This window comes from Lasioglossum baleicum, chromosome 3 (genome assembly GCF_051020765.1).
Source record: "Lasioglossum baleicum chromosome 3, iyLasBale1, whole genome shotgun sequence".
NCBI lineage: Eukaryota > Metazoa > Arthropoda > Insecta > Hymenoptera > Halictidae > Lasioglossum > Lasioglossum baleicum.
The window spans coordinates 8,894,272-8,909,114 of NC_134931.1; positions in this window are offsets into that span (position 1 = coordinate 8,894,272).

The window sequence follows — 14,843 nt, forward strand, 5'->3', positions numbered from 1 at the left end:
GTTTTCAGTTTCGTCGGTCGATTAACCAGTTAACTTTGAATGCCCCGTGAAAAATTCAACGAGCCCACAAACGTGACGCGTCTCTCTGCCAGCCACACCGTCATTGTCCCAGTTTTCTCTCGGGCGCATTCGATTCAGCGAACCTCTCACCGCTCGACGTTTTCATACCGCGAACGTAAACTAACCCGAGATTTCCATAGCCGACAGTAACCGAACGATTTTACATCCCCGTAAAATTAGCAATTAATTTTAACGACGAAAAGGTCGCCGGGACCTGGTGAGGTTTTTGGTTAACCTTTCGCTTATCTATTGTTGCATCATGAGTTCTTTGGTGAGGTCGTTGAGCTTCAGCATTCTTCTCGAAATAATACGTTCAATTTCAATCGTTCAACTGGTTGCATTAAAAGACTTTTCTCAGATCACCTAACATCAGGGAATCATTATTTAAATGGCACTTGGTGTGAGATTTTATTCGCACCGATTTTATGGATCAAAAATTTTAGATTTTGTAAGAACTTCGTCAGGTCACCTAGCAGCAAAAAATAATGAGTCTACTTAAGTGGCAATATAGTACTTCGTCGACAAGAAAGGTAACCATCGAGAATAGTAGTACCAAGTACCATTTTACAACCAACAGGTTCAAAAAGCATAAATACGAACACAACTCCTGTTTGCCATTAATGCAACCCTCTGACAGAACTTAGAGGGTGGTAGATCCATCCCAAACGACCAATCAAATGTTAACCTTCCTCAACGAAGACCTCGCTCCATCAGAAACGTCTCCAAACAGTGCAAAAGGTAGCACAGCTAGACCCGATGAAGACAAACACACACCTCCAGCTGTGGATAGGCTAAAACCGAAGGCGACCAGAGCCCAGGTCCTCGATGACGCTGGTTTCAGGTCCACCCCGTCCAGGGTTGGCAGGCACTTTTCACAGCGGCCGTTTAGCCTCGTTTATTCGATCAAAATATGGCGCGCTACTTATCCTCGTCATCCTGCGCCTTCCAACAACCCCCTTTGTCCCTCAACAATCCTGTGCCCCGACGCTCCAGTATCCCTCTTTCCCTTGGAATGCACGTCACCTCGGGGGAGGTGATGACGTCGGTCGGATGCGGCGCCCGGATTGGCCGTCGGCTCGCTGACGTCATAGGGGCTGACTCTCCACATGCGCTCTCACCCCCTCTACCCCCGAGCTCTCTTCTCGCGCTGGCTGCAATAGGCATCGAGAAATGGTGCATGACAGTTCAAAGCCCCAGTTTCCCAAGGCTGCGCGAGCCGAGAGGTCGCCGTACGTTTCACCTTCTTCGCCGTCCCGTTGCTTCATCTCTCTCCCTCTCTCTTTCTCATCAAACCCTCTCTCTCACTTTTTCTCCTCAATCTCGCCTCCCCGAACGCAACTCAGCACCCTGAAAATTGTCCCCGGCGGAAAGAGTATATTAATCGCTCTCCGAACGACCTCGAATTCCATTGGACTAATTACACAGTTTAGCCTGCCTCCAGTTCTTTGGAACCGTTCCCATCTACCATCGATCTCCCCACTTAATCCTCATTCATACTAGACGATTTACTCCCAGAGATTCTGGACATGGAATCGCTACGGAATCGCAGGGATCTACAGATCCACAGAGTGACCAGTCGCGAGTGCGCGTTGGAGACCCTAAGATCAAGTGCTAGGTCGCCTAGAACTGGTAGATATCGGCCATGCTACATCCAGTTTTTCGAACCGTTCCTATCCCCCAACAATCTTCCAACTTAATCCTCATTCGTGCTAGGTAATTTTCCCCAGTATTCATGCACGATTTGCTCCAAGTCCCATAGATCTGCAGATCCACAGAGCGAGAAATTACAAGTGTGCGTCCAAGATCCAACCTGACATCAGATGCTAGGTCTTCTAGAGCAGGTAGATCCTCCTATCTCCCGTCCTCTTGAATCATTCCCATCCTAACCCAGACCTAACCCATCCAGCATCGATCTTCCGGGGTAATCCTCATTCATGCTAGACGATCTACTCCCAGTATTCATGAACGATTTGCGCCAAATCTCAGAGATACACAGATCCACGAGCATTCGGGAGTGCGCGTCGAAGATCCTGGGACCAGGTGCTAGTTCCTGGATCAGGCAGCGCGAGGGTGGGATAGATCCTCGGTCGTGTGACATCCAGTTTCATAAATAAAGCCCCATTGAAGAGGAGCTCACAGGGGATGGAGTAGCATGACCCGGTGACCCAGATTTCCCATGACTTGCGTCATTCACAATCTCTCCCCACCACACGCCACGGCAACGACACGCATCTGAAATAGAGAGGGACAGAGAGAGAGAGAGAGAGAGAGAGAGAGAGAGAGAGAGAGAGAGAGAGAGAACGAGTGAAAAAGGAACGCGGGACTCAGACGCCGATTGCTAGCGTGCGAGAGGACTCCGATCCATCCGGTAACCACTTTCGTCCTCTTTCAAGGACGCTGCGTGCGATCGGACTCATTGATAAACGTCGCCAGTGCTTAGATCCGTTGGTGTCCCAGTGTTGTTCGCTGTCTCGACAAAGAACAGCTTCCGTATAGCTGATGTAGAACCTCTGCCGATCGTCAACAGGATTGATAACGTTGACTTCCAAGAGCTGAGACCAGGGCCGAAACCTATCTTCTTCGGGGATCGAAGTCGTTGCACTTCTGCCAAAACGACTAAGCACCATGGTGTGCTGTTGCCTGGCAACCATCTTGGGTCAATGGAATATACGCGTTCATGGGAGAAACTGGGTCAACCCACGAGATCTTCTCTCGGTGTCTCCTTAAGTTCTCTGAAAAGATACCGGTGCTCTACTCGCGCCGCGTGTCGGCACGCTTGGCGTTGTGGTCGTTGAACAATGGCTCCTCAGGTTCACAGAGATCCTGGGAACCTCCCCGCAGATCTTGCCCATTTCTCGCTGATCGTGAGCCCCTGGTTGAAGGTAAGTCAATTTCGCTCTGTTTTACAAAAATCCCGAGGGTTTCAGAGTCTGAAGGTTCTAGATCCCCGAACGTCCGCCCCCAAGTTCAAGAGCCCCCTCTATGAGACTCTCTTTCCACAGTTGGTACCGCGCGTCGTCGAGAATCCTGAGCAGCACGCCCTTGGCTTGTCTTCTGACCCGAATACCTATATATCAGGTGGCAGGCTATTTATAGAACAACCCCCGATGAACGACCCCGGTGAACGCGACGCGAACGACTCCTGCTCCCGAAAAGAATCGCTGCTTCTCGCGTTCTCGTTGATAGTGAGGTACACTGATCGTGATCGATTCAAGCCCCCCAGTTCAATTATAACCCCCAACTCTGTAGCGAGATTTTTAAACACATTGAATTAGGGATAGTTTTGACGGGTCCCGTAAAAATAAACAGAATCACTGCCTCTGGCGTTCCATTTAATCGTTAGAGAACAATTCTAACGGTAACAACGCTGTTCACGGTCGATTTGAATTTTCGATTTGAAAAAACCCATTCATCTGTAATCTCTTTAGTGTGTAGAATAATTGTCCCTGGCCTTTCTTAACATGGGGAAAGAGCTATTTAGCTCAGAAAATGGAATCCTGTATCAGTCTTCAGTTCTGGGAAGAAGTAAAAATGTATACTGACTTTTTGTCAGTAGAATGATTACATTGTTAATAGTTATACACGTAGGGAATAGGTCCATCAGAATTTAATTTTGTGGGAGGGTTGTTTTCACGCCTTGAATTGCAATATCCTAAAAATAAATTCTACAACTATAAATGTAACCACTTAGTCCACATCGAACGCACCCTCACAGTAGCTACATCTTCCACGTTAGCGATCTTAAAGCGAAAAGTCCGTCGGTGAAAAGCAGTGACACCGCGGCGCAGGACGCGGAGGATTAAAGCGGCGCATTGCATCCGTCTGTTCCGCTGCGTTAAATGACCTTTAGAATCCAGCTGCACGCCACGGCTATCCGTATGGAGTCGGAAATTTCACGTTTGAGCGTGCCGCGTCGCTATTAATAATTCCCAGCGTCGAAAGGGCGATACTCAAGGAACGGTCGGTTCGTTTTGTACCCGATTTCCCGCGAGCCAATAACGCGCCATAAATTTTTACGATTAAAGCGGGAAGATTGCTTTCCCAGGCTCGCGAGCGCGCGTTTTCCTCGGCCCAGTTTTCTCCGGACCCCTGCCAGCCTCCCTTGTCTCCTTAAACGAGTTCACCGGCCTGCTACAGTTTACCTTTTTCCCACCCTTGACGTCACCGAACGTCGACGCAATCGACGCGTCGTCATCGAACGGTTCGAAATAACAGAATACGATTTTTTTAGAAGCTGCATCGATTTCTCCGATCACTTTGCGTAGATTCTTCCCTGAGCCTCTAACGATACCTCAGAACCGGATGAACGAGTGCTCGTTCATCCTCTAACTTCCTCAAAATTGGTATAATCTCTGAAAACGTTCGTCTTCATTTTTGTGACAGAGACCTCCGGTTTTATCGACCACTTTATTGGTAAATATTAATCTTTTTTAACAGAACTGTACGAAGACATACTCTAAGGTATGTACTATAAAATGGCTCTAACGATATTTTGTAAAAAGATCGATAACATTAGAAACAAAATTAGTTTAGTTCATTTTCTCGGTTTCCCATCGAAGGAAAACTTTATTTGTCTTCAGGAGAATGGTTTTGGAAAAGTGTTGAAGTGTTTAGAGTTTGGAGCATCGTCAGTTGGAAATTCATAAAGGCAGTGCGATTGCAGAGTGCAGCAGGGGGTTGAAAATCCATGAAAATGGAGCAGAAACTGCAGTACCGAGCCAGGTCGATAAAACCGCGTGACGCAACGGTAACTGTTGTGCGAGGTTTGACGAGGTGGTTTTGATGGCTATCGGTAAAGCTGCGAACCTCTGTGAAAATAACAAACTGTCGCGTTACTCGCTGAGCAAAGTGTTGGCAATCTGCTGAGAAACTTGTCTGACCGAGCGCAGAACTATTCTACTGCGAGCTGGTGCACTCACTCGAGTATATGCGGTTGCGAATATTCTTGTGAATACATTATAGGTATTATAATAATTTTAACATAATATTTAGGAGATCCAGTAGCATCTATTTTATATAAAAATATACATGATAATTTAGTCTTAGTTTTAGTCTTAGCTATTTATTTATATAAAATCGAATGGCGTATGTTTTCGGAGCAATCACATTTTTTAGAAGATGTACACGGATTATGTTTAATCTAACGTTGTAATGGAATATCACAAACAATACGAATTATATATATTATATATACTCGTATAAAGGCTATAAGCAGTATATGATTCGTATTTAATCTGAAGTCGAGAGTACTATAAAATCGTGATGTGAAATATCATTCTTGAAGAGTAAACAATTCTAGTGAAGAAAGATATTGTTTCTTTTCCTAATTATAACAATTGTATTTAGTAATAACCACTGCAGATCTTTATGTAAAACAAAATTGATTAGAAACAAGAGGCCTAATAGAAATTTAATTTCTTCTTTAAGACTGTTGGTAGAATGTAAATAATACAGTGACAGTCTTGAATTCTTCTAATCTTCTCACTGTTTAAAATTTCACTGATCCATTTTTACCAGAAATACATGATATCCGCAGTCTACAGATTACTATTTTTATACTACAAACGCCAAGAACATCGTCGAACGTTTGAACCCCTCGCAAAGCATAAAAAATGAAAAGCTATCGATGCAAGTCAGCAAAACTCATTATTCTTGAGACTGTAAATGTTGACTTCGCATTTCGAAAGCGCGAGATTTTCAGAAATCGGACTATAGCATTAGTATCCGTGTTGCGTACCAGATGGCAGGTCAAACTTTGAGAAATTGGCGAGTTGTTTTGGCAGACGTTTGTGCAGTGCCAGTGTTCCACGAACGTTTGTTTACGATTTCAAGAAGGGAACTTCTCGGCAATTAATTGTCGGTATCCAACGAAATTGAAGAAGATCCTACAAAAACATGAGACACGTTGAGTGCCGTCGGACAGCGTCGTGACGCCGCCGTCATCGAAGATCAACGGTGATTTTTGTACACGATGTTTTGAAAAATCGGTTCTGGTACGTAACACACCACTCACATTAATTCTCTAAAGCACAATTCTATCTAATAATAGATTTACTTTATTTATCTATACAATTAAACCTATACGTATTTTCATAACTATTGCAGACGGAATAGTCTCGAATTGTATTTAAACATTACTGTCTTTGATCAAGTTTTCTCGAACAACTTCAGAAATGAAATTTATTTTGCTTTGGAACAGAAAATAGATTAATTCTTACTTTGCCGTCTGACTAAACACTGTCCTATACTACTAACAGTAGTAAATTTTCGGTAAACTTGTATCGTTTCAGTTTCTACTCAATCAATATGTTTGCACAGAAAAATTACTTTAAAATTTCTCTTTTATTTCATTTATATTGCAAAAGGAACGTTTGAATGCATACTCTTCTTTCCAACAAATTGAGCTTTATACCTCAGCCTAAAACTGATTTCATAACGAAGCCACGTAAGAGAACAATTTTTGCAATGTTTTCGTCCCACTGATCAAGTTAGTTAAGATGCTGTATTGTCTAATTCGGACACGGCAAGAACCGTGTTCCAGTGTTCCGAAAAGCTTGAAGTCGTAAAAACGAAGAGCAGTATCTCGTTAGAGCCCAAAAAACTCTTCGCTGGCTGAAGAACTCACATTTTTCTACGCCAATGAGATTGGCAAGGCTTCGCGTGGGGTGGATGAGATTAATCCCGTTTACCTCAAGCAGATTTAAGGCTTCTTATGCAACTTCACGCGCGTACATACGTGTCCGAGTGTCCGTACCTTTCTATACGGAGCGGCCTCTCTTACCGAAAAAATATATTTCTTTTAATCCCATCAGTGGGAATCGTTGCAACTAACATGGTTAAATATTGCCACGATAATTAGAACATCGGGATCAACCGTGGCTTTTCTTGTAACTGCACGACGTCGTTAAATGCTTGTCTTTTAGCCTCCATTTTGTCCAAATCGCGAAACAAAACAACATGTCAATCAGTGACATCATTTTTCAATCAAACTAGAAAATCAATTTTTAGTGTAATGTATTATTGTATTAGTTGTATTAGTTTATTGAAGTTGTTGTGCTGTAATTAGACTGTGGATTATATGCATTTGTGACGAACAGAAGCAGACGAAATATACAACCATGAAAACATTAGAAAAATTTAAGAATATCGTTACATTATTGTCAGCTTAGTAAAATTATTAATAGACGCTAAACATTTTATGTGGTTCTGGTATCTTGCAATTGATACAAACAATTCTCATTTAGCATGAAGATCCACTGTCTAGCTGTAATAATCTTGCCTTTCCTATCTTTATATTGTTAAAGAAGTTGTTCTGATTTAATAGAATTTAATAGTTAATTAATAAATTGCATTTCAAGCAACGTACTTGATTCTTGAACAAAAGTAAAAGTCTTGTGCCACAAGATTGGAAGAAATATCTCCTGTCTATTCAGCAGGAAAAAAGTGCAAGATAGTTGTAACGTAGTTAAAAAATTTGTTAAAGCGAGCCTTCTTCAAGGGCCTCGGTTTGAAATCCTAACTTGTGTCCACCCTTCTGACACGTAACACCAATCTGACACTGCGGCGGTCGGTTGCCCGCTGGCACTGTATCACATAACAAATTCTTTGCACAATGGCGTCAGTAGCATTATTTTCCCATAGACACGATGCTCTTCAAGAACTATTCGTTCTACGATCACGAAGAAAATTTGGACTTCATCGTTCGCAGACACGAAGAGACATCCTCTGAGGAATACGGATGTAACATAGGAAAGCCGTCTTATGTTTCTGTCTTATTTCATTATAAAATTGCGATATGAAATATGACATAAACTTAAGGTGGGTACCTATATGATCGACGAGTTCGTCTGCGGAGAAATGAAGATCGTCGAGGAAGATCGAAGAAAGATTGTCTTGGCGAGAAGAAGAGGAAGAGGGGGATGAGGTACCGAAAACCTGAGGAACGATTTCGTGAGTTTTGAAATGGGATCAGAAAATGTCCACAATGATTGCATGATGCGATTTACGTTTATTTTAATTGATTGAATTGCATGGACAATATTATTGACACGATATTTAAGCATGTTGCTTAGCGTTTTTGCAAAATTGATGGTAAATACAGCTACGACAATGGTGAATTTCATTTTATTCGAAAATAAGAGGTAGTTGTTAAAAAAGTATTCGACACAAACGTTGTTTCATCGACAATCATACTCATCGAAGAGGTGAAATCATATCTAAGGGTTAATTTGTCCCTCAGTGTTGTTGTATAAAATCACATAGTAAGAAACATTTCTTGAAAACCAAAATACAAACGGGCCAATTCAAGGGGGAACATGTTCAACGACCCAATCTGATTCTAATGACATTCAACTGAGAAGTAATTCCCAGAAGAATATTCTATATCTGCAATTTTCTATCGTTCAACATCCACATTAAAGGGATTAAGAGAAAAGGGTTAAACAAGACAGGGAAAAATTGCGAAAGACTGTGTAGTTGATAGGAAGAAGTGATTCTCGACGGGGTCGTCGGAAAACGGGACAGTCACAGTGGAGGAGTCGCAAGTTGGGCCAGGCAAGGCAGACGTGAAGCCTGAGGATCCGGGGGGTGCTAAGCCCTGAATCCTAAAAAGTGTTCAGAGCTTACTCGGCTAGTGTTACCCCCCGCCGTCACCGTCCTCTTTCTCGTATCGCAGCGTTACCTCCTCGAGGCAGCGGAAACACAGTCGGTAGGGGCGTAAAAGTTGGCTCGATGGCTCCTCATCTTCATCCGCTTCTCGCATTCCACCCTTATTACGCGGGCTGAGCTCCTTCGACGGCGAAACTGCCCCCTTCGAAGTTTCAAATTCTAACAGAGGGTCGGAGGCCCGGGAATACCGCCAATCGATTCTTAATCGGCAAACGATGATTCCTTCGGCCTGAACATTTTCCTCTTCACTCATCGCATAACTCATACTTGAACTATTGGGCTGGAAAGAAAGTAATTTCGGTATTTTATGGTGCAATAAAGCCCAATTCTTTTTGTTCGATGATCTTTTGCCATCTTTTTGATAGCTTCACAATTCTGCGCTTATCAAACTTCTGGTCTTTATCGGCCAAAATCTGATCTAAGTGCGATTTCAGGTCATCATCATTAGTGACAGTTTATTGTTTGAATAAAAAGTTTCGCTTCAATTGTCAGAAATAGGAGCGAAATTGATATTTCAGTCTTTGTCTTTTATAAAAATTGTCTGCATTAGCGACAATAGAGAAATAAATATTTCATTCTTTCTATAACAATTTCAATATAGAATTTAAATAATATGACAGTCTATAACAATTTGAAGAGCATGGAAATAGTATAATAAATTGACAGTCTACAAAAATTTCAATAGGATTTTTATTATGCAACATACGAATTGTTTGCTTCGATTATAAGAAACCAGGAGTTGAATAGAAATTTGAATTTTTTCATTCAAAATTTTAACAAGATATAAACAATACACTGGTTGTCTTATTTTCTATATTTCATACCTCTACACGGAATAAAAACTGTCTGCATTGATTGTAAGAGACAACAGTTAAATAAGAATTGTACGCTTTCTTCAAGACTATATGAAATAAACATTGTTAGGCACAGATTTGTTCACGTACGTAAAAAAAATTAATTCTTCATGAACCTCGATCTTTAAAGATTTGTTCAGACCGACCAATTGGAGACATGTATTTATCCAGATTTTACATAAAATATCAAGCCTAATATGAACTCGTTACGAAAGAATGTTAGAACAACAGGCAACAGAAATCATCACATAACAATATTCAAGATGAATTATTTGGCAAGCATGCGAACAGTGAGTCACAGTATCTCGTGTTCTTTATCACGTGACCTCTTTCGTGGGAAGCCGCAAAAGTTGCCGATAGTCTGCGCTGATAATATCCCCGTTAATTTTACTCCACATCCATGACCACGTCAATTCCGATCGATCATCCTAGCCCCGGGCGATCATCGCAATCGATTCCCGATTTTTTCGTCGCAGGGAATGCCCGGAGTATTTTCGAAATTGCGAAGTGCGAACGAGTATGTAATTCGAATTCGGAATCATTGAGATGAGGTTTGTTGGGAATGGAGGCTACAATATTTGGTGTAATAACTCGGAAGAATGAAAATTAGGTCGTCCTAATGCCGGATCCGACTATTTAACGACGGGGCACCCGCTTCGCGTCGGTATGTATGTGGGATACGTTTTAAGGATTCACCTCTTCACAATATCATTAAACACTACCACTAACAACGGAGCCGCTGGCAGACGGCAATAGCCAGGTCACAGGGTGAAGTCAAGTTATATAATGAAATGGCCTTTACGTAATCTAGGATATGATGATGCGCGAATTCGACATTGCTATCACTATACTGCGGACCTTCGTGTAAAATACAAAATATTTTTAACAATTGCAAGACGCAATAGACAATATAAACCTTTCTTTTCTTCAGTAACAAACTTAACGGGTTGAGAACAATATATCGACATTCTTAAATTGTTTTAACGTTTCTACTGTTTTAAATTATTATACATCAACTCGTATTTTTGTTTTATTTTATTATAAATGCTTTTCTCCAATATCAAAATTGTCCAAATCGATCGAAAGAAATGAAAATCAGATAAACATCATATTAACAACAGGGTTCTCATAAGGGATGTGTTAAGTTGCATTTTGAAGTTATTCCTATGGTTTTCCTGCCTTGTATTTAAGGGGGTTCATATTTATCAGAAATGTATGAAATTCGTACTCTATTGATGATTCATTGTTTTCTTATTCTCGTTAGAAAAACGGTCCTGTACTTTTTAATTCTAGCCATCGGTTCTTTGGACAGTCTCCTCTCACCGCCACTAGACCGAGATGCATTATGGATTTATACATTTTTTGCAGCTACTAGACTGTGAAACATTAGACATTTATAGCGCTTAAAGTGCTTCAAGACACTATAAAACGAAAACTTTAGTGGCATTCGATGCGGGCTCCTTTTATTTTCGATTTACTGAGATCGGACGTGATGGAAATTTTATTATAATAAATGTGTTGGAAAGTGTCGGGCATACTTCAGTTTAAACTCTGTGGACATACTTGAAGCTGAAAAGTAAATAAAAAAATATTTACTATAGCATTCCACCTTTTTTCCATCAGATATACATTGTAGACAAAAAGTAAGTACACTGTGTAATGTACAAATGATTATTGTACGAAATTAGAGTACGAAATGATTATTGTAGTATTCTACTTATAACAGATTTTTCAAATTCTTTATCCAATCATGAATTCATATACAATTCAGTAATTAATATGCAGAGAACTTGTTTTTTTACACTCTTTACGACTTACAAAATATTACGATTCATTATCTTCCAAAGTTTCAATGAACTGTCTGCCTAACAACAAATTAACAGTTTATATGCCACGTCGGTCATACGTGACCGACACAATTTTTTCACTTTTGATAATCAATTTTGACTACAAATCTATTTATTGAATAAACATTAAAATCTAGAATCATTATGTTATGTTAAACTTTGTCTTTTCTATTCTTGTATTATTAATACAAAAACTATTTACCTGACTTGCAACAAATTAGAGTGAAATAGAAATTTATTTTCCTTTTTATAATGTTTTGTAAATTAAAAATAATGTAATAGTATGTTGTAATTCTCCGAATGATTTTTCCTCTATTAAATTTTTGTCAGAAATGCATAAAACCGTGTTAAGCAAGTTCAATTTTACTCGAAAAACATGATATAAACTCGTGAAGTCTCGAGACTGCTATACAATTATCCACCAATAGCTTGCCTGACAGTATTTGTAAATTAGATTAAAATAAAAATTGTTCAACCCAGTCGTTCAAATCAATTATAAAATGCTAAAGAAGTCAAGAGACAATTATACAGCGACGTAGTCGCAAAATCGAGGCCAGCAATGGTCAGAAAAAGATGGCCCCCGCAAGAAGCTCCCGAAGACTAACGAATCCGATCGAGTGCACTGATTCCCCGACAAACATTATGGACACCGTCGGCCTAGAAGAACTGCCTATGCAAGCAAAGCGTACAGAGAGAGCCTGCTATTCGATCGTCCAACTTCGGTAACGCAAATACGATTTCGTTCGTAATGCCTGTGCCCTTATTTCCCAAGAAACACGTGTCTTGTGGCCTTAAAGCTAACCCGTTATTGGCCGGCCGTCGCTAAAGCCACCCCCTCATTGGCCGATGGATTAGATGACCACGTGGTGTCCTGGTATATAACCAAGGGTGAACTAAGAAGGTATCGGCAGTTGTGCACGGAACACGAGCAGAAGTGCGATCATTTTTTATTAACCTGCGGCTACCTTCGATCGCGTAGTGACACGGGCCGGAGCTGTTCGATGGCTGGCATCGATCAAGTGCGATTACCACGGAGATTCGGAGCCTGACATTTACCCCGAAACCGAGCTGAAACTGTCTCAGTGACCAGAGGAACCGATTCGAATTCCCGTACTTCCTGTGATCGAGAAGATCGAGAACGAGTGAGTGGAAAAACGCGTACCCCCGTGGATCGCAGACTTATCACTGCCCGTAGAAGTTCAAGAAAAATTCAAGAGCCCCATCCTGAAATACTGGAGAAGGTTTCTTACTTCTTTCGAAAAGCTGTCAGAAGTCATCGTGTTTCGAAGCCCACTTTCAGCGTCTTCAAGAACGAAAGCACTCCACTGACATTCGAGGCTTTTCAAACGGAGGAAGATCGAAAATATGACGTCGGGAGTCAGAATCGTTCTTGTTTGCAACCGATCGTTTTCCAGCAAGATTAATCGTTCATCATCCCGGGAATAGCAGAAGGAGGAGTTAGGCCGCGGCGAGCCATAAACCGCGGTAAGTCCATCGTAGAAATGCACGGTAGGGAGATCGAAGACAATGAATTTTGTATTCGAGTCGAACTATCCTACCAACCTATAGAACCAGCAGATGTGCGGTCCCCACAAATTATCCTGGTACAAATATACTCCTTAAGCTCGTATAATTCCAACGAATAGCATCGTAATCTTCTTTGTCACCTATAAATGTTTCAAAGTAAAAATCCGAACGCGAAACTTTGAGAATTTCGGTAATTATAGAATTAATAAAGAACGATGTTATTATTTACCGGAGCTAGGCTGGGGGGCTAGGCACAGGTTCTTGGGAGGTTCGATTGATTTTTTCAAGTATTTAGCACAGTGCTATACTCTTCCGTTCGCGACACCTATTCATACTTGACTACTTCGTACCCCACTTTCGAAACTCCGCTAAAAGCTGCGACAGGTGTGGAATGGAATTACAGCTTGATTTATTCACTGGGGCTGCTGTTGTTTTCATTCCTTCGCGTAAAAATAAGTAGATTGAAATTTCAAGTAAACCAAACTTTAATTGCAATCGCAACGCATTACAATATTATTTTAAAACAGATCAGAAATATACACTAGGGGGTCGCATAACAATTTCTAATACAAACGATTTCTTTTAGATTGCGCATAATTCCTGGCCATGAATATAAATAAATATCAGGGTCGCATAACAATTTCTAACGCTTGATTTTTATTTATATTGTGTACGAGTGTCAATTAACATGTCGACCGAAGTTGCAAAAGGTAAATTTTGCAATTTCGTTTCGTTTTTATTTTCTAGCGTTCTGGTTTTGGTAGTTGATCATGTGCGAATGATGTACTTCCGCTGCATGTTTTAATTGATGTGGTGAGATTTAGGAGATCGCAAGAAAGCTGATGAAAAGGAAAAGGCGGCTGGACCCCAGTGCAGCTGCTGGCCACTGCACAAGATTAGACATAAGACTCTTGTGCGTGTGACAGCGGCTATGATGGGGCTTCCATGGAACACCGAGGAAATGATGAAACCCGTGCCTGGTCGAGCGTGACCACTGAATCATTGAATCGGACGCATCGGTGTTACGTGTTACAAGGACTTTATCGACAAGGCTCGCCCCCTTTTCTGCATCAGCCCGTTCGGCGAAAGAGAAATTGTTGTATCTTAGGTTGTAAATTGGTTCCGTGTGTTTATTTACTATGGACTTATCTCTAACGATGTGTTTTGTAGAAAATGATCGAAAGAGTCCATACACAGCACACATTAATTCGTATGGCCGAGATCTCATTGTTTGGTACCTTCAAATTTTTGTAGTGTTTTAGAAACTCTATTCTCTCTTAATGTGCCCGGTAGTTCTAGTATTAATTGTTGAATATTATGTGATCGAGGATCATTTTTTGAATACTCTTCAGAAAACGATTGCTCTGAGTATTTAGTGTAGGGAAAGAAATCGCTTTCTGTATGGAATAACTAGACAGCGGATCTTTATGCAAAATAAAAATTTTCTACCCGATTTGCGACCAACTGGAGCGACATAGAAATTGATTTGCTCTCTTAATATGTTCAATGTGTTGAAAATAATGTAACAGTATTCTTAAATTCGTCTAATGTTATTACTGTTTTAAATTACACCTACCATTTTTGTTATAAATGCATAAAATCCTCTGTCTAGGAATAACCTAATATGTGCGATTTCTATAGTTTGTGCGAGTAAAGTACAATTGCATTCGCACTAGCAGTCTTTACTGCAGGTACATTATTCAGTTAGGTAATCCTCCAGCTAAGTATACGTGTATATCAACTATATGCACAAGAATTATGTGCATGGTAGTTCACGAACTTTTAATGTGTCAAACATCCTGATTAAAATTTTTAATGGATTTAGAGAGTTATGACCTGCTCCGCAATTACGTACTGATGCATTGTATGTTACTAGATGTTTGTAATA